The sequence below is a fragment of the Tachypleus tridentatus genome, chromosome 13 (genome assembly GCF_004210375.1).
Source record: "Tachypleus tridentatus isolate NWPU-2018 chromosome 13, ASM421037v1, whole genome shotgun sequence".
Taxonomy (NCBI): Eukaryota; Metazoa; Arthropoda; class Merostomata; order Xiphosura; family Limulidae; genus Tachypleus; species Tachypleus tridentatus.
The window spans coordinates 134,728,611-134,751,018 of NC_134837.1; the positions used below are offsets into that span (position 1 = coordinate 134,728,611).

At 34.2% G+C, this 22,408-nt stretch overlaps 1 protein-coding gene and 1 long non-coding RNA gene across 4 annotated transcripts in view; one reads left to right on the forward strand and one right to left on the reverse strand.

Annotated features, from left to right (window-relative positions):
• LOC143241006 (uncharacterized) overlaps nt 1-16,650 on the forward strand; it is a 42,106-nt gene extending 25,456 nt beyond the window's left edge. Inside the window, exons 1-2 of one of the 2 annotated variants that reach the window (XR_013022136.1) lie at nt 12,726-13,378; nt 15,112-16,650. This is a non-coding gene — a long non-coding RNA (uncharacterized LOC143241006). Of the gene's footprint in view, nt 1-12,725; nt 13,379-15,111 lie in introns of those variants that run through there. The other variant, XR_013022137.1, reaches the window with a different exon arrangement.
• LOC143241005 (cyclin-dependent kinase 14-like) overlaps nt 12,423-22,408 on the reverse strand; it is a 124,836-nt gene continuing 114,850 nt past the window's right edge. Inside the window, exons 18-19 of one of the 2 annotated variants that reach the window (XR_013022135.1) lie at nt 20,809-21,472; nt 12,423-12,730 (exon numbers count right to left, since the gene is read on the reverse strand). The gene's annotated coding sequence lies outside the window, so the exon portion shown is untranslated. Of the gene's footprint in view, nt 12,731-13,936; nt 21,473-22,408 lie in introns of those variants that run through there. The other variant, XM_076484408.1, reaches the window with a different exon arrangement.

Below are 22,408 nucleotides of genomic sequence, written 5' to 3' on the forward strand. Positions count from 1 at the left end.
TTATATCATAACAAAACAGAATAGTGGAATTGACCATTTCATTATAACGCCCCCACGGTTAAAAGAGCAAGCATGTTTGGAGAGATAATGATTCAAACCCTCAGAACGCAAGTTAAGCGCTCTAGCCACCTAACCATACCGGACCAGGAATTTAAACTAACAAACCAGCATGTGATATATATATGATCCTTAAGTAGTAAGACATTTTCAAACTAAAGAGAAACTAAAACTTCATATAAAATTAATGTTCTTATGTCATACTTTTAGTTGAAGTTTGTTAACTTGATTTTAGAATTGTTGCGCAAAGATACTGAAAGCCAGTGAACAACAGCCACTCTTGTCTGCCCGAAAAGGAAGAATTATTTGTCCCTCTTATTGCACACCCAAAGTACAAAAGTTCGAAGCGCATTTTTGAGACAATGGGTCGGGAGCCATAAGTTCTCGGACACAGTTTGGACAGGATAATCACTAGACTACTTCAGGCCCTCGTTTGTTGAAGTGTGAAACAACCCTATTTGGCAAAATAATCCGAGTATTTCTTTAAACTTCTAGAAAGAAAAAGAACTCTTAATCAGTTAACTGAAAATAAATCATGAACCAATCATTTCACGTCTTTAGTCCTGTATAGCTTCCTTAACAGGTAAAAGAGAATAGGTAATGATGTTGGCAGGGGTTTGGACGAATTTATGATGTGTTACTTCTTTTCTTCACTATCCTGAATAAAAGTTTTAAGAGACTGGTCTTTAACACTTGGTATTAGACCTTCCAGTATGACGCTAGAAAACTAGAACAGAAGGCACGTTGTTTTTAAAATTATTAAAAAAAACACGTGCGATAGAGATTGTTCAATTAAGATACAGACGACATTTCTTGTAAATATTTATACATTTATTATTAATAATACCTCCTTACGGTCACGTGAAAAAGTTAGGACACCCTATGAAAGCCTGTGTATTTTTGTAACATTTTTGGATATATAGATATTTAATCTCAAGTTTAACAATACTGAGAGATTATAGGAAAAAGTTAGGACACCCCCACATTTATTCCCACTTAAAATGGCTTAACTCACACACAGGTGTATCACATCAGGTGCACATGATTAGAAGATCGTTACTCAGCATTGTGAATGAGACTTGCCCTATTTAAACTTCAGACATTTAGTTCGGTGTGCTCCTGACTGTTGAAGTGAGAGTGAACACCATGGCGAGAACAAAAGAGCTGTCTGAGGCCTTCAGAAAGAAAATTGTAGCAGCTTATGAGTCTGGTAAGGGATTTAAAAATATCCCAAAATATTTTGAAATCAGCCATTCCACTGTCCGGAAAATAGTCAACAACTGGAGGGCTTTCAAAACAACTGCCAACATGCCCAGGTCTAGTCGTCCAAGCAAGTTCACCCCGATAGCAGACTGCAAGATGCAATAAGAGGTCTCTAAACACCCTAACATGTCATCATGGGACCTACAGCAGGCTCTGGCTACTGTTGATTTGAAAGTGCATGCCTCTACAATCAGAAAGAGACTGCACAAGTTTAACTTGCATGGAAGGTGTGCAAGGAGGAAACCTTTGCTCTCTAAGAGAAACATCAAGGCCAGAATGAAGTTTGCCAGAGAGAATGTAGACAAAGACCAGGACTTCTGAAATAATGTTCTTTGGACAGATGAGTCCAAAATTGAATTATTTGGACACCAGAATAGAGGACATGTTTGGCGCAAACCAAATACAGCATTCCAGAAAAAGAACCTCATACCAACTGTGAAGCATGGAGGTGGAAGTGTCATGGTTTGGGGCTGCTTTGCTGCAGCAGGACTGGACAGTTCACAATCATAGAATCCACCATGAATACTATTGTGTATCAGGGGATGCTTGAGGATCATCTTCATCTGTAAGAAAATTAAAGCTGAATTGGAACTGGACCATGCGACACGACAATGACCCAAAACATACCAGTAAATCCACCAAGGACTGGCTGAAAACTAAGAAATGGAGAGTCCTGGAATGGCCGAGTCAAAGCCCAGATCTTAATCTCATTAAGATGCTGTGGGGCGACTTGAAACAGGCTGTACATGCAAGAAACCCCTCAAACATTTTACAGCTGAAAGAATTCTGCATTGAGGAGTAGGGCAAACTTTCTTCAGACCGATGTCAGAGACTGGTAGATGGCTGCAAGAAGCATCTCTCTGCAGTTATTTCAGCCAAAGGGAATAACACTAACTATGTCCTAACTTTTTCGTCAGTTAGAATATGCATTTTTGTAGAATTACATTTACAGAAGATCTTGAAAAGTCTTTTCTTCAGTTTTAATGGTTTAGTTATATTCCTATAATCTCTCAGTACTGTTAAAATTGAGATTAAATATCTATATATCAAAACATGTTACAAAAATACACAGGCTTTCATCGGGTGTCCTAACTTGTTCACATGACTGTACTTTTTCTTCTCTGTTCATCTTGCTCGCTACTCTTTATATTTTTGTTAAATGTTTGATTTGTTTATTTACACGTGATTGCCATATTGTTCATAGATTTCTATTAGTTTCACTAGTGTATACAGATCCATCTACACAGTCTTAATCAATGTTTATTTAACAAACCCTTTATTTTTAGTTCAGTTTCTTGCATGAATTTAGTTTTAATAGCTACCTTATCGTTTTCGTGACAGTGTTTCATGTTATTATACATCTTCAGATAACCGAGAGAGAAAGGCTTACGTTTTCCAAAAACTGGTTTGGTTTGTTTTGGCCCCCCGCTAGTACAGCGGTATGTCTCCGGATTTACAACGCTAAAATCAGGGGTTCGATTCCCCTCGGTGGGCTGAGCAGATAGCCTGATGTGGCTTTGCTATAAGAAAAACACACACACACGGTTTGTTTTGAATTTCGCGCAAAGCTACACGAGGGCTATCTGCGCTAGCCGTCCCTAATTTAACAGTGTAAGACAAGAGGGAAGGCAGCTAGTCATCACCATCCACCGCCAACTCCTGGGTACTCTTTTACCAATAAATAGTGGGATTGACCGTCACATTATAATGCGCCCACGGCTGAAAAGTCGAGTATGTGTGGATGGACAGGGATTCGAACCCGCAACCCTCGGGTTAGGTGTCGAAAGCCTTAATCACTTCCGAAAACTAAGAAATCATTTAAAGTTATCGAAATGACAAATTATTCCCATGTTAAAATCATTTTTAAATTGAATTAAACTTTATGAAATCGTGTTGAAACTATGTATTCAATCATTATACCAAGTTAAATTGGTGCTAATGGTAGTTTTAAACTAGAAGTAAAAAAATAAAATAAAAGGGCTTTAAAGTTGATTAACCTTCCAGACAGATTCAGCTTCGTTAACCTAAAAATAAATATGAAACATATTTGTATAGATTTAGTAATAAATCATATATCATAAACAGACGAGTCCTGATGGTTCGAGCCATGCCACTTTCATCGCCCAGCAAAGTTTACGATAAAGAATATTACTTAGATGGGCGCAGGTTTAAGACTTTGTTATGAAAGACAGTTAAGCCTTCGCTTGAGTTCTCCTGACGTTTTTGTTTGTTTGTGGTCAAGGATATTTACGCATGTTGAAAAAGTGTATGTACCAATATTTTGCTTTTTATTGTTGTTATTGTTGCGAGTTTAGTCTCCCCTGAAGAAAACTGAAAAGTTCAAACTGAAACTCTTTGCTTGAAATTTTCATGTACTTTCTTGTTAGATTGGCATTCTATTAAACAAAAGTAATAATGTATTAGAACGATGTGTACGTATGTCCTGTGTCTGTTACGGTAATCGAGCTTGAATTACAGCGTTATAATTCTCAGAACCCATGATGAGAAGGAAACGAAAATATGTAGAACATATCAACTATATTACATACACCACATATCAACTATATTACATATACCACATATCAACTATATTACATACACCACATATCAACTATATTACATACACCACATATCAACTATTACATATACCACATATCAACTATATTACATACACCACATATCAACTATATTACATATACCACATATCAACTATATTACATACACCACATATCAACTATTACATATACCACATATCAACTATATTACATACACCACATATCAACTATATTACATATACCACATATCAACTATATTACATGTATCACATATCAACTATATTACATACACCACATATCAACTATATTACATACACCACATATCAACTATTACATATACCACATATCAACTATATTACATACACCACATATCAACTATATTACATATACCACATATCAACTATATTACATGTATCACATATCAACTATATTACATACAACACATATCAACTATATTACATATACCACATATCAACAATATTACATACACCACATATCAACTATTACATATACCACATATCAACTATATTACATATACCACATATCAACTATATTACATACACCACATATCAACTATTACATATACCACATATCAACTATATTACCTACACCACATATCAACTATATTACATATACCATATTCAGTGCCGACAAAATTTTATAGCTAATAATGAAAGGGCGTGTCTGTGACCGACATATATCTAACAGAAAGCAACCTGGAAACCTGAATATTTGCACTCATAGTAAGTGGACTATAAGAGTGTGCACCTGGGTATTATTACTTATCCACGTGCACTCCCGCATATATCTTTTTAATAAGGCAAGTTAGCGAAAGAACACACAGAAAAGAAGTGATTCGTCATATTAAAAACAGATATCATAGAGAGACAGACACGCACGTGTGTTTCTCTGTATGTGTGATCACCATAGCTCCAAGAAGAAAGAACCTAAAAACCAGAAATTTTGCGTCCATACCAAGTGAACCCTGAGAATATGCAACTGACTATTATTACTTATCTATATGCGTGTGCATCTTTTTATGAGGCAACCTAGCGAAAACTCACATAGAAAAAAGTGGTTCCTTATATAACGACTTCTAATAAATATAGTACATCCAGTGAGTTTGGGTAATATTGCGTTCTAACAATGTCTTTTACGTCATGTTTCTTAGCAATAAAAGTACATAGGTTATGCTTTTATGCTAAAATGGTTTCAAAATATGCTCACTGGCGTAGTCATCTAGAACATTGTTTGCTTGTTTTTGAATTTCGCGTAAAGCTACTCGAGGGCTATCTGCGCTAGCCGTCCCTAATATAGCAGTGTAAGACTAGAGAGAAGGCAGCTAGTCATCACCACCCACCGTCAACTCTTGGGCTACTTTTTCACCAACGAATAGTGGGATTCACCGTCACATTATAACGCCCCCACGGCTGAAAGGGCGAGCATGTTTGGCGCGACGGGGATGCGAACCCGCGACCCTCAGATTACGAGTCGCATCCCTTAACCCACCTGGCCATGCCGGGCCCATCTAGAACATATCAACCAAATAATCTGAATAAAATAGGGTATTTTCACCAGTAGATTTGTATAACTCATTAATGAATCATATTGTTAGATAATAATCAGTAAAACAACCTTAGTTTTAATTTAACACTTTATTTATTTATTTCATTTGCATTTAACATTACAATCATGTTGGAGAATCAGCGAATCAACAAGTCGGTCTTCGTGTTCCTGTAATTAAATTAACAAAAATTCCAAAAATCAATAAGTGAAAGCGCAGGAAAATATGTCAAGTGATATCTGCAATATCCAACCTCAAGCTAACCAATGAGATACGTAACAACAATCTTATGCATAACACTAAATATTTTTCAAACTTCTTTCGTGGCATCAAGCATTGAAAATGCATCAGTTGGTTTTTGTAATGCACGAGCAAGGTGAAATGATCTCGATATACCCTGTAGCTAGAAAGCAATAACGGAGAGACGAGAGAGCTCTTATTTGTTCCCCATGTTTTGAATAGTTACGTCAGTCAGTTTTTAATGTATCGCCCTCAAACTGACATAAGGAACTACTACATAATACTCTTTCGGGAAAGATGTACTAGTTGTTCTAGTTTCAGTTCGTTGACCGTTCAGTTTGATAATGCAAGAAGAGCTGTCTTGGTTTCAGTTCAGTTTAATCATGTAAGAACGGTTATTCTGGTTTCAGTTCATTGATTGTTTAGTCTAATAATATAAGAATAGTTGCTATTTTTTGTTCTGGTTTCATTTCGCTAACTTTCAGTTTAATAATGCAAAAGTAGTTGTCATTGATTGTTCTGGTTCACTGATTGTTCAGTTTAATAAAGTAAGAATAATGCTTTATCTCCAGATTTGAATGACATCCAGAATTGTTTAGTTTAATATAAGTTTACTGACACCATGCTCCAACAGAAGACAAAGTGTTATTAACACCGTTTCATACTCTCACACAGCTGGTACGTTGCTAAACACTACTTTTAATGAACACACACACACATGTATGTGTTAATATTACAAACTTGTGTTTGTGTGTGAACATTTTCAAGGTCAACTAACAGTGTCCACGACACCAGATATAAGAGTCTAGTGAATGGCCACATTTGTTCTGGAGTTAGATTTCAATCCGGTTTGCCTTTTTTAAACAAAGCTACTGTTGTGCCAATCTGTGCAAACAATGACGGATTATATGAAGACAGAGACGGCTGTGTTTGACATTAAGGAGGTGCTCACAGCTGCTTTTTTTATACGTGTTCAAAGAGGATAATCAGATCTGACAACATTGTTCCTTTCACTTACCCTGAAAAGGAACCCCAACTAGAAGTTATCAAGAACTATTCATGACGAAGTATCTTATGATACAAACCAAAGATAGACATTAAACAGCCAGATGATTCAAACGATGACAACTAATAACTATTGCATTATTTAAAGTAATGCGCTGGTTTCATGAATGAAACCAGTGAAATCAGTGAACTGAAACCAGAACAACTTATGACAACTATTCTTGCATAATGAAACTGGACAATCAATGAACTGAAACCAGAACAGTCAGTGACGCTTGTTCTTGCATTATTAAACAAAACAGGTCACATAACTTTAGAATTGCTTAGCGTTACCCAGCAGTCGTAGTTTTATAATAGCTTGGCTTTATCTAGTCCCATGGACGTCTGCAGTAGTGTGAAATTATGAAGTGAATAAAAACGTCATATGCTGAATAAATAAATAAAAGAATTATTTTTATTTTTTGGAGGAGGGCGCAAATGCCCCCTACACCTCCGGCGGACGCCCTTGTTTAGTACACAATTTCAGAATAGCTTGTCTTTAACTACTTGTCAAACATTTAATTGATGGCTTGTAAAAGAAAAAAAAAACAACACGAAAAATTAGTGCAAAAACTAATTATATTAAATTTTTGTCTTCAATCGACTACAAGATGGCGCTTCAAAACTAGATCAAGTAGCTCATGTAGTATTTCCCAGAGATATTTGTTGATCAAAAACGTTCCATATTTTTTGTGGTTTTGTTTAACTCTTTGAAAGTGTGTGTGTGCATGCTAGCGTGTAAACTCATAATTTTTAAGACTTTTATTTTGACAAATCCTATTTAAAAGTTAATCTTTAAAGCTAAATAAAGTCCCAGATAGGTTAGTTTTTTTGGTATCATTGGATGGTATTAAAGTAAGCCAATCGCTGTTTAATTTTATTCAGGAACACCCAATCGAAATTATTGCCATGATTTATAGATAGTTTGACAAATCTATATTTAGGTTTGAAGGTAGAAAATGTATATAAAGTTTGTAGCAGTACTCTACAGTCAAGATGGTGTTTAATCTTTCAGGTGTTTCTAAAACCAAGTGAAGCCTACATGCAGAATAATTAGAGAAATCTGAAACTGACGCCTTTGACGTCAGCATGTATATAATGCCACCTACTCTCAAATAATAAGTCCATACATTACAATATGTATATTTGTTTAATGCTTTGTGAATGCTGATTCAAGCAATATTAATAAATAATTTTTCAATAAAAGGAAAATATGTGCCTTTTGACACAAGACAATAACTAACTTGAGGTGGTTATCGGGCGTATGTTTTGTACACAGAATGATAACCATGCTAGCAGCTGTAACCACGTAGGTGGCTACATTGATATTATGTTTACACTCGGTTTCGGGCGTTGAATACAAACGCCCTCTAAGGTGTTAGTTAAATCCAGCGCTTATGGCGTAAACTTGTACACATAAACAAACAAGCCTCTGGGTGGAGATCCTCCCTTAAAATATTTCAATGTGTGAAAAGAAAAGATGTTCCACTCTCTTTAGATATACCCATTTAGCGATGTTTTCGGATTAAAGTTTGGGTTGGTTTTTGAATTTCGCGCAAAGCTACACGAGAGCTATCTGTGCTAGCCGTCCCTAATTTAGCAGCGTAAGAGTAGAGGGAAGGCAGCTAGTCATCACTACTTACCGCCAACTCTTAGGGCTACTTTTTTAACCAACGAATGTGGGACTGTTTCATTATAACACATGCGAAAAAAGTTTAGTGGACGAGGATTCGAACCTGCGACCCTAAGATTACTAGTCGACCGCCCTAACCACCTGGGCTTCAGATTAAAGAATTAACTTAAAATTTAAGTTGAATAATACATAATAGGCACTTTGGATGTTTTTTTTACATTTGTTCCTAGGTTTTGGATCTTGCTTTAGGATTATTACTTATTTCGTCAGGTGGAATTTCTTAGAAGCTTATGTATTTATTGACTTCAGCCTGAACAGCACCTCATACAACGCACGGACAAAACGGCTACATCAGACACCGTTAAGACTTATGTAACAGCTAACCCTAATTTAGATCTTCTAAACAGAAGAAGAGCAATCAGGCCACAGCATCCACCAATTTGGCAGCTCCTCGTTACCATGGAGGGAATTTACTGTCACAGTTATAACGCTCCCAAAGAAGTAAGCACGGGGCGTTATCAGCGTCACGTCGATATTCGAACGTCGAACTTTTGGATCCACATCCCGGCAAAGTAACAACATATAAAGTTGATAATCATTTTTAAGTTTCTGGGAAGGAAACTCGGGTAAAGACCCCAAGTTTAGTCATGAATATTCCTGGTATTGTCGCAAATTCACATCTGCCTTAATATATATATAAACCCAAACAAACATCAAAACGCTGCACAACTCGAAAGGATCTTAATACCGAACAGTGAAGTAAAACAAAACAAAACTGAAATAAAGGAAGGACTACACTATAAAAAACAAATTCAAATTTCTAACTATTGATCATTTGTTATAAACAAAAATTAATATATCTGTCTATGATAAGTCCAAGTTATACTAAGTCTTGCACTCCCTCTAAGGACAATGCAACAAACGACTGTAGTTACTTTACTGATAATAAAGTCTGAAGGAAAATATCGAGTTCATGATATACATGCTCTTTTACTTTAAACAAAGCAGTTCTTCTGCTTACAGATTTGTTACTAAATTTTCTAAAATTGTTCACAACAAGAACGGAGAGGTATATGATGTTTTAGAGGTTCTCAGGTTTGACTGAACCAATTTATTTGAGAATTAGTATTTCTTTAATGTAAAGCGTCATTCGAAATACTAAGTTCGGGATTGAAAATTCGACAAATTGAGCAGCCTTCCTATGGTGTTGAGAGGAGATTAGGGTCTCCTAGAATTAAATCACACTTGCATGAAAATTAGCATATACATGTGAGTATTGAAAATGTATTTATAACTTTTAAATGTTCATATTGTGATTCAAAATGGTCAATCATGGGAATTTTGCAAGCTTTTACGGTTTGCTGTACGAACGTACCGGAAAATGACTAAAGACATGTAAACAGTTGTTAAAAAACAAGGCATGGAAAATGAATTGATTTAAACAAAACCAGGAAAAGGCCTTTAACAATACAATACTGTGCAAAAGTGTTAGGACGATAGAATATTTTGTCATTCTGTCCATTTTATGGCACTAATTCTTCCTAGTCATCACATAATGTAAATTTCAACAACTGTGGTAATCGTTCACTGATCCTTGTTGACAACTGAAGGAGTCAGGGTAAGAATACTTATCATTCTTTAGAATTTCCGTATACTTATACCAAGGACACGCCATAAGAGTTCTATTTGAATTAACAGAGTGATCAAATTTAGGGTCTTAATAACTGTCAAGGTACCTAATACCGTGTCTTAACTATATAGAAAGAAACTAGCATATGGTACTGGTATATGCTAGAGGAAATCAATTTAATAGCACTCCGTAAATAAACCTTGATAAAGAATAGTGTTTAACACTATATATTAAGATTTGTCGTCATGGTATGTTAATATACATAACAGAGAGTTTGCATAAGAACTTCACGTGATGTTGGTTGGACTCTCTGATAAATTGCTATAGGCTTGAAATGCTCCCCAAACACTGTTAAGTGCAGCCTAGACCGTGAGAGCAAGACAGGTGCATTTGAAAATAGGAAAGGTTTGGGTTTGTTTGTTTTTGAATTTTCCCGCAAAGCTACACAAGGGCAATCTACGCTAGCCATCCCTAATCTAACAGTGTAAAACTAGAGGGAAGACAGCTAGTCATCACCACCCACCGCCAACTCTTGGGCTACTATTTTACCAACGAATAGTGGAATTGACCGTCATATTATAACGCTCCCACGACTGAAAGGGCAAGCATGTTTGGTGTGACGGGGATTCGAACTCGCGACCCTCAGATTACGAGTCGAGCGCCTTAATCATCTGGCCATCAGGAAGAAGGATAACATCTAAACTCCATGATACTGATGTACATACATATATATTTTTCTTGTTTATGCAGAAGAAAGACTAATACTGATCTCAAGCAGGAAATAAACCACCATGTACCAAATGACAGAAAATTGTCCAATTTACACCATCAAGAAGACTCAACGAGAATGGAATATTTGGTTGTGTAGCAGTTAAAAACTTTTACTTCGATCTACGAATATTGTCAAGAGACTGAAATTTACTAAAAAGTACAAAACTGGACTGTTGATGATTGGAAAAGAGGTTTATGGGCAGACAAGTCTAAGTTTGAAATATTTGGTTCAATGCGTAGGCTGTACATCCGACAGAAAAAAGGTAAAAGTTACTTACTTCAATGCATATTACCTACCATAAAGCATGGGCAGACAGTTTGATGGCTTGATATTTGCAAATGGATGAAGTAATGGACCAGTGCAAGAACCGTTAGATACTGATCCGTTGTAGTATACTCAGTGGTTTCTGTATTATTAGTAAAGAATTCCACCATCAAGAAAATAATTACTTCAAACACTTATCCAACCTATGTAGGAATTACTTAATTTATAAAGAAGCTGTTAAAGTCATTCAGGTGACACAACGACCCTTAAAGAGCCATAATCTCAACCCAACTGAGTATATCTGAAATTTGATAAATAAAAACTTGACAAACCAAAATTTACTTCCAAAGAAACTTTATGGGAGTAGAGACATTTGAAGTAAAACCCCAAAGGACACTTTGGTTAAATGTGTTGCAACAATGCCTGAAAGACTGTCTGTAGTTATTAAAGCAAAAGGAGAACACACAAAATATTATGTGTTTGCTGAACTCAAGAACTTCCACTGAGTTTCTGTTGTACTAAATATAAAGGTTAATAACACGTTGATGTTTCACCCGTGATTTACCTTCCATTGTAATTTTTTACTTTGTCACAACACTTTTGCACAGTAGTGTATGCACTAGTTCTTTAACTAGTGTATCGGTTTAAACACAACAACTTAATGTTCCTTAACGATGTGTACAGACTTAAATAAAACCATTAAACGACCTTTAACTACATGTACTGATTTAAACACAACTACTAAATGTTCCTTAACGATGTGTATTGGTTTAAACAAACTAAACGATTTTTAATAATATGTACTAGTTTAAACAAAATTACGAAACGATCTTTAACAATGCGTATTCGTTTAAAAACTACTAAAAGACCTATAATACTCTATACTGGTTTAAACTAAACCACTGAACAATATTTAATAACGTGTCGATTTCAATAACATTACTAAACGATCTTTAACTAGTGTATACTGGTTTAAACAGAAGGAATAAAGGCCTTTAATTCCGAATACTTAGATTTTAAAGAACTACTAAATTACTTTTGACCAATATTTTCGTAAGGGGAGAGCTCATTAAGGATCCGAGGGAATTCTGGGAAAAAAAGGTAAAAATATCAAGCAGGTCTAAGCTACCGATATGTGTAACCTTTTGAAATCATCATTCATCGTATTATTCAGATAATACGATGCACAAGTACCATTACCAAGAACTGCATGAGAAATTATCATGTTTCACACAGGGTTGCTTTTCTCATTGCACAATTAATAATGTTCTATGTTTCCTGGTGGGGGCGCTACACAGCTTTTATGATTCTCTGTTTCAACATATATACTTATACCACAGTGTATTCCATTTCTATTTTTTTACACTTGTGCCAGATCCACATAAATAATGACCCGTGGAAACAGAGTTTAATAGACTTTTATTAATCACATGATGCACTATTTAGTAATTTGAGCGCTTTTAGTACACAGAACCGTCAAGAAATACTACAAGTCAAACCATCTGTGTATTACAGTTTCATCTGTGAGCACGTGCAAGCGACTCTTCACATTTAATTCCTCGTATTTCGCCCATGATCTCACCGCTCGAGGAGTAGAAATTCCCATTATCCTCTACTGCAGTAAACGTCTTGGTACAAGTAACACCAGCCTTGGACTCAAGTTGTTGCCACGTCGTGTTGCTCACCAGATGGAGCCACACAGTGTATGCTGTTTTGTACAGACGAAAAGAAAAAAAGGAAATGTAAAAATTTGAGAATTGTTCAAGACTTACAGAGAGTGTATAATAATAGTATTTGAGCCATATTACATTCGCATATCCACTGGTCTGAGGAGATAGATAAAAAATGTTGTATTATAAAAAGTCTGAAATGATGTCCCATGACACATACAATTAATTATATCTATGCTTTACCAGCTTGTAAAAGGTCTTTACACCATAATGTAAGAAACGACTTATATAAATAACAATCCTACCGCTACTGTGTTTGTTGTTTCCTAGCGACCCGAACAGTGTAATTTTACCGTCTCTCTTATGACGTATCTATGGCCTCAGAGTGCGAAGCTCACTTTTGTAGACTCTCAAGTTCACACTCCGTCACGCTCACCCCTAAGCCACGTCCGGCTCAAAAAGCAGTAAAACATGTACGCAGCAATTCAGAAGTTAGAAGCAACAGCACTAATACACGTTTTTATTTTGTTCTCTTTCTTTGTGTAAGCCTGGTGTGTTAGGGTATTCTGCATATCGCTGGTTCCAATCCTGTCAACGAACGATATCGCCTTTTCATCCGTGAAGGAAGTAGAATGTGATGGTCAATCCCACTTTTCATTGGCAAAAGAGTAGCCAAAGAGTTAGCGGTGAATGGTGTTTACTATGTTTTTCCTCTAGATAATTCGTCATGTCTAGCGCAAATAACCCTCGATTTACTATAAGGTTATGTGAAGCACATATTTGAAACTTGTATGTTATTTAGGTATACGAGCCAAATATTTTGACGTTGACATGACAACTAAAGTCTTTCTCTTACTTCCCCACATTTCCCACTAAGATAATTAAACAGCGCCCCCAAGAAAGACGAGGATAATCTCTGATGAGGGAAGGTTAGCTTGTATAACAGTAATTACTTTTTAAATATATTTCTGCGACATATGAGCTGAAGAGCCAAGTCAAAGATTCAGAATTCAAGTAAGCAAACCGGTTACTCTTAATAGAATAGCGTGATTAAATATGCACTCTTACAACGTCACCACAAATGAAGGTGCAAAGCGTGTTTAAAGGCTCGAACCTTGGACCTTCCTACTGCAGCCCGGCACGTTAATCTGTAGGTAATGCCTAGCCCCATCTGTGTTGAAAAACGAATTACAATTTGTAACCAGCTAACAGATGATCAACACAAATGATTGTCCACTCCAGCAGTAATAAAAACGTTAAATTTTATTCATACTAAACTGACATCATAAACCAAAATACACAAAAGTGGTACTACAACAGTCAGTACAAGAACATTTAAATAGCTTCCACACATGCAACATTAATATCCAAAGCACGAGATTCGGACTTCTGTCAATTTTCTCACCGGAATAGATTTATGATTATTTCTCTTCAGTCCTTATGTTTCAAGCACAAGACATACAAACAAACTCATCTTACCATTTCACATAATTATTTGATTATATTATCATATGTGTTATTTAACCCAAGATCCATAACAGTTCCAAAGTACATATACCAAACCACTAACAATTAGTAGGCTGTCGTTTGTCACAATAACGTGATGCTCAGCTCACCACGAGCAACGAAACCCAGTTTGTCGCGTTGTAATCCGCAGACATACTGTTGAGCCATTGGGAGCCAACGTTAGGTGTTTCTTACATAGAACATTTTGCTATCAGCTTCCTTACACTCTTTGTTATAATGCTAAATATTTTTAACAACAGTGAACTGAATAGAAATAGTTTTAATTCTTTTCCAAAGCACGTGGAATTACAAACTTAAACATCAAGAGGGAGAAAATGCAAGGAAGAAGTCGCAATCTTCCACCATAGTAACAATAAAAATACAGGTCATAAAATGAGATTTTCAGTTAGATTCTAAATGTTTTGTTTTTCAGACTAATAAATTGGAAATAGCCAGGGATCCAAACAACCAATCTTTTACAAAACTTGACAGAGACTGTTGTACAAGGTTGCAATATATCTCTGATAAATTTAGCTATAATAGAACAACATACAGATGGACAACCATGCAAACCAGCTACTGGTGGTTTGAAAAATGACCCGAAACAAGTTAACCATATTATCCGCAAGTTGCCCAAATTTGCATTCAAATTTATGTTTGATGTCAGCAATATGTTGAAACATACCAATTATAATATTAATATGCATGTTAACTGTGTTGTTCCATATGCTTCTACAGGTCCTTAAATGTCAAGACTTTTCTAGGGCAGTGGAGGATATCAACATGTGAGTATTCAAGGACTGCCTTTTCATTTCACAGACTGAAATTATGATAACTAAATATTTAAGTAAGTGTTCACTTGACAATATGGAAATTAATACAATGAATATATATTTTTATTTGTCATTTTCAGGTGATGGAAAAATCATGCATTTCAGGGCCCAAAACATTCATTGGATGGAAAACTGCCTCTTTATAAAGAAAAATGACAAAAATTAGATAATTCTACAATGGACTATACTAGGTGCATAATTTGTCAAAATGCTAACAGTAAATGACTGTACAATGTACAAACAGGGACTTTGTGAGACTTTGATGCTAGACAAGACAAAATAACACTCCAATTCCTGATAGAGTAGAAGACAAAAGGATTCACGTCATCACCCAACATGGCCAATTATCAAATACATGAATGAAAAAGATTACAAGCTTGTGGGAAAAGAAAGAAAAGAGAGTTACTTCATATGATACAGCAACAGGTAGTTAAAAAATCAATGCAAACACAGTACTAATTATCACATACTTGAGCACATGCAGCACCTTACTGTATGATATGTTGTTGATGATGAAACTGTGGAAAAAAAGCACTGTGTAAAATGACCACTAAAAAAACTAGCAGTTCATAAAAGAGAAAACAAAATTACTACCAGAGAGGCCATACTCAAGACAGTAATTGGTCCTTGACATCTCCTATCACACAAGATGCATGAATACCTTCAAAGCCATTAATCCCACAACCAGTCCACCAAATGTTTTTGATAGAGTATTTACAACTCTGGTGAAGCAACTAGAATTCAGTCTTTTTCAAGGTATAAAAGGTTTCTTAATCAAATCTTTGTAGGATAAATATCAGTAACTTATGAATGATTTGGGGAACAAAATACAAACAATTACCAGTTAAGTACCTTGAAATTAAAACTTGTGAAACACTTTGGTTCATGTGTTTCCTTTCTCAATCAGACTCACAGATCATGTTTCACATGTGCATCAATGGTATGTCTTGGTGATTTTTAGAAAACCTTCAACAATTACAGGCATTCAGCATGATTGATACTAAACAAGAGTTTCTGCACAGAGCAGCCAGAATTCTGAGAGAAGTTGTCCAAAAGAGAAACTCAGAATGTGCCATCAAATTAAGTATCCATGAATGTGGCATCCAAGATTGCATCAAATTCGTTGTTCCAGTTTGCTATCAGATTTCATATGTCAGCCACCATTAAACGTAGCAAACAGAGTTACAAGAAAATGTTGGTAGTGTCACAACAGCTTCTGCAACAATTCTCAGGTACTGTAACTACTTTAGCAATGGCACATCCTATCCCTTGTACAAAAAAAAATGCAGCAAAGCACTCACTGCCCTCAACAACAGACTTGGGTATCAGTTAAGGCAGGTTACAAATTATAAATCTGATAATAAATGGCTATGGAAAAATTAAGACAAACTATATTTCACTTCTTTATTATCAGTATATATGTAGTATGTAATGTCAGTATATATGTAGTATGTAATGTCAGCATATATGTAGTATGTAATGTCAGCATATATGTAGTATGTAATGTCAGTATATATGTAGTATGTAATGTCAGTATATATGTAGTATGTAATGTCAGTATATATGTAGTATGTAATGTTCTGTTGTCAAAATGATATAAAATAAACGTCATAGCACTATCCATTTTTCATGTTTTCTTTTTACATTTAGTGACATGAATAAATAAACCACATTAACCTTTTTGCTTTTTTATAATTAAATACAAAGCTACACAATGGACTATCTGTGCTCTGTCTGCCATGGGTATTGAAACCCAGTTTCTAGCAATGTAAGTTTGCAGACATAATGCTGTGCAATTTGGGAGCTATATGAACTTTGCAAACAGAGAAATGCTCGTTTTTTCCTATTATGCTGTTTTTATATAAAATGCTCTCAAAATTTTCCAGTAGCAGATCCCCAGGGGTGTTCATCTAGAAGAGGTTGAATACCAACAACCTTTTACAATAGTCCTTTCTGTTGGACCCCCTGGTTAAAACAAGTCATCAAATTCATAATTACCTCTGTACTTTTTTAAATTTATTTTTATTTAAGAAGACAAAATGATTAGCCAGAAATTCCATGTACGAATTTATATGAAAGTTCACAGAATTAATTATCCAAGGAAGAGCTTCTTCCATTTACTTAATTTTTTTTCATATTAAAATTGTTTACATGAAAATAACACAAACCATTGTGTTGTAACTAAAACCATTGTAATTATCACTTATTTTTTACATTTGTAGATCACTCAAAAATATATCACAAATAACGTATACAGTTAATCAACTCATACACATACAGTTTATAACTAAATAGCATTGTTAACAAACTGACTGAAAAAATAACACGTTTAAGAAAACTTGGAACTAGATCAAAGTGAACAACCAATAGAAAAAAATAAAGTTAAATATTTTCTTAATATTTAGTTATTTACTTTGAAGAATCAATTTGTTTCAAAACCTAAAACTATTAAGTCATGTGTCAACCTTTCATCATGTATAGGAACATAGGCAATGAGATACAAAAATTAACTCCAAATATAAATTAAAACTACAAATGCACTTTAATCTTTGAACATTAAAAACGAAACAGTAAAATCAACTTAGATAATTTCACTGTGTGAACTCAACAGTGAAAAAAATACAAACAGTTAAAAACATTGAGAAAATAAAAATGGCTTCATGCTTAAAAAGGATAACTATATATGAGTTGCATTAAGTTTTACATTATGCACATAATCTCTTCATGGGATAATTTGATCACTGCTATTTTACAAGGCATAAAAAAGCAAAATCTTTTGACTTTCACATGTAACTTTTGAAATAAATACAATTCTACAAATGAACCATTTTACACCTTGTAAAAAGTAAAATAATACTGAGTTAACATAGATTTTGCCTTTCAAAATTTGTTTATAAAAACTAAAAAGGCATGAGTCATAAATTTCCCAGATAGATCAGTAAGTTTTAAAATAATATAAAACACACACACATAAATAAAAAACGACAGTGTTACACTAAGTAAGTAGCAACATCACGAGCTTTCATTTTCAAACTTGAATACACTTTACCAGTGACAAATTATCAATTGAATTCCCATTATTATCCACAATTTTGTGGGAGTTTTGTGACATCCATCAGTTTCTAACACTCGATGTGCATCATTTATGGCATTTGTAAGTATCTATGTTCACATTTTGTGGGTTGGTAAACTGTGTGAGTTTAAGTAGCAATAAAAGTGTCTCCCTATGTGTATTATTCCAAACTATTTTTCTTTATGCTGCAATCCATTAAATCTTACTAATGCTTGAAAAAACATTTTCAATAATAATTTCAACTAAACTTATGAGGTTTATCCTGCATTGCTGGCTTAGGCTGAATAATTAATACACATAACTCAAGAGTGATTATTGGGATCATGGCAGAAATGTCATTTTCTGCGAGGATCCTCAGCATTTTCATCATCATGGGTTTAAATATTCTAGTTTATTGATTTATACCATTACAAACTTCACCTTCGTTAATGTATTTATTTCAGCTTTGACTACGTAATTAGTTACTTTTGATCACAAGCTCTAGGCACACTGAGAGCATAAATTTCAGAGGCCAACTTTAAACTTACTGAGCAATTACATTTCTAGCACCAATAGAGCATTGCATCAGTTCCTGATTGGCACAGAGATAAATGCAGTTTTAGAAATCACTAAATTTATTAACTTACTACTAATCATTACATAAGTCAGTTAACCCTCAAAGAAAAATAACTACACCAATGATTAACCATATGTGTTTTCACACCATTAACTGCATTAGTAATTGGCTATTTCTGTCACCAAACCAGAAGTAAGTGCATCAGTCATTAACCATATCTGCCATCAAACCAGGATTAACTACGTTATTCAGCTGTCTGTGAACCAGACGTAACTACGTTAGTCATTGGCCATATCTGGCCCCAAACTAGGAGTAACTAAATCACTCATTAACCATTTCTATTCACAAACCAGGAATACATAAGTCAATCATTACCTAGACCTGTCCCTGAACAAGGAACAACCACATCAGTTGTTAACCATTTCTGTTGTGGATTTAAACTTCTTGCAACCAAACCAGATTATTTTCCATTACATATCCACTATTGAAACTGAATTAATCTTGTAATACTGTTTCTAACTTCTTCAATCTAAATTCACATAATCTCAAACCTATTTAGAACTTTTATTTTGTAGAAAAAAACAAAAATATGCTTTAACAGATGAATTAAGAAAATGATAAATGATGAAAGCAAGCAAAATTACAGATAAGTAAGTTTTGGTTACTTTACACTTAAGGTAATGACTTGGTCTTCCTGATTGATTCTCACAGAGCTATTTGTCTTTAGGCAATCATGTGTAAAAATCTTAATGTTATTTTATTTCAGTCACCAATTTGACGTGGGTTTACACAAAGAAGAAACAGAACAGAGCTTGTTCAACTTGATATAGTTGCACCTATCAAGCTCTTTTAACTGGACATTGAGATCTAAAAACAATATTTCTAACAATGCAATCTGTTTTAAAATGGTACAAATATGAGTGTTGTTTTTTAATAATTTGTTATTTACCAATATATGCAAGTGCTTTTGTTCTGTTTCCCTAGAATATGGAACATTATGCATTATTAACAGAATTCAATATTCTGATAATTTTGAGCTCACAAAATTTAAACTACTTAGTTAATGGTAACCTACATAAGTAAGTAAGGTTACCCTAACCTAGGAAGATTCAGTGAATAGATGATACACAGAATATATGAAGCTATTCTTATCTTACTTAAGAATGACAGATTGCAATCAGTTTCTAAAAATAAATGTAATCAGAAACAGTATTGGAAGTGTTTATAGAGGTTGTCTAAGCATGCAACACAATGTATTGTAATATCTGATATCATTGTTTTACCTGTTCTAGTGAAAACAATAGATACAACAAAAATAATAGATCCTATAACTTTGATAAGTACCAAATCAAGTTTTTTATCAAACAGTACTGATTGTTAGTACTACTAAAAATACTTGGCTGAATCATTATTCATTATTTCTAACTAAAGTTACATTGAAAGTTTCTGTTGACCTACTGCCATTGCAGAATACAGTTAAGATTAACCACATCCACCTGGTGAGGGATCTTTCCAAACATACCACAAAATTCCTTCATACAATGACATTTATTTGTCATATAATAACCTGACAAATCACCTCTGGTTTCTTTATGTTTTCTGTTATGTTAGAGAGGAGCTATCAAAACATACAGCTTCTACCAAAGATTTAGTAAACACTATACCTCAGTGAATAAACAGTAAACACTATCAAACATCAATTCAAACAATAACAGCATGGTTTAACTTGATCTATAGGCAATTTAAATAATAATAATACAGTTTAATTTGACATGGACAACTCAAACAACAACAGTAATTTTTAGCTTGATCTACAAGTAACTCAAACAATAATAAAACAATTTACCTTGACCTATAGACAACTCAAACAATATCAAATGACTTAACATAACCTATAGGCAACTCAAACAATAATAATATGGTTTACCTTGAGCTTTAGGCAACTCAAAATAAAAATAATAGTTTAGATTGACAAACACTTATTTTTTAGCTTGATCTATAATAGGCAATTCAAACAATAACAACAGTTTAGCTTGACCTACAGGCAAGTCAAATGGTTTATTCTAACTTTTTACCTGAACTATCATTCATGTAATTTCAAAAATTTTGAAAGTTAGTGGCTTTTACTCTTGAACCTGAGTACTATACCTTATGTCACCAAAACAATGGAACTGCAGTGTGTCTGTCCACACGAAGTTGTTCACAAAGAAAAATACTGCCTTCAATTCATGACAAAACTCTTTGACTTAAATCTCTTGCTAGTGAAGGACAAGTTGGTGGATACAACTGCACTCATTTTCTCTCACTGATAGTAGAAATACTTGTGGGTTTCTTGAAAAATATCTCAGAAAATCTTTATAGTTTGTAGATTTTATTATAGTGAAAAGTATAGTTTAGAAAGTTCACATGGATTGAAGAAATCACAATCTTAGACAAAAGAGCTGGTGCACTAAGCAGAACCAACAAGTCACTTGATTTATTTAGGTGGTGCAAAGTATGTACAAAAAGATGGGTGACAATACAGCCACATAATAATTTTGTGAGACAATAAATGTTCATAAACTCACACAGAGAGACCTGTAAATTGATGTATTAACTTTCACTTGTGCAGAAACAAATTGACAACCAGGATGATTATCAAAATAGTGCATTGGTTAAAGGTTGGTATGTGACTATATAAATGTTTACATCAAGATACAAGTTTTTAGGGCTGGGGCAGAGAAATACTGAGCAACATTTTTATGACCGTAACTCTTTAACCGATTCAAGATCAAAACACATCACATATCACCTAAGCTATGCTGAAGTGAACCTGAAGAAAGAGAATAAATTCATTTATTAGAAACAAAGCACAAAATTGGAAAAATAGATAAAACTAGAAAAAAAAAGATTTAACATGATTATAAAAACTTACAACAATCATCAAAAGCAAGCAAGAAACAAATTATTTTTCAAATCATTCATACCACAGAAAACTGTCTTTAAGAAAAACGTAAAATTTCTGTATTGTATTTCTTAGCTTAATAATTAAATGATGAAAATTCAACAGTCTCATGAGAAGAAACATACATAAGGTGTAATATACATTTTGGGTTTTATAAATCTGTGATCCCACCAATGTATAAATATAAGAGTTTTCAAAATAGAAGTTAAAAGTCTGTTCTTCCATCTTTTGTCAATCTTTATAAAACATCCAATAGTTTCATCTAGAAATCACAGTTAAAACCCTTTAAAACATGAAAAAAACAACAACTGGTTTTTCCGTTTTTTTCTAAAACTGTACATGCTTTACTATTTTGAAAGTTAATTACAAAATGAAATTACTTTTTTTACAGGAACTCAACTGGCATTGTATATATTCTTATTTTATAGCCAACTGAGTACAAAATGTTGAAGTATACATAAGTGAACAAATGATAGATAGCTTCCTAATACATGCTGTGTACATTGTAAATCGCTCCATAATAAATACTGTAACTATCCCTAAGAAATGTTACAGCTTATCCTAAAGTAGACATTATAATACACTCCTAAGTAAACATTAGTCTCCCAACCTAGTAGACATCACAAACTCACCACATAGTCAATATTTCAACCTCAATACTTGGTATACATTATAACCTCACTACTCAGTAGACACTACCAATCTCACTACCTTATAGTCATTACAACCTCACTACCTTGTAGATGTTATAACTTTACTAAACAATCCACATTACAACCTCAATAGCTAGTAGATATAACAACA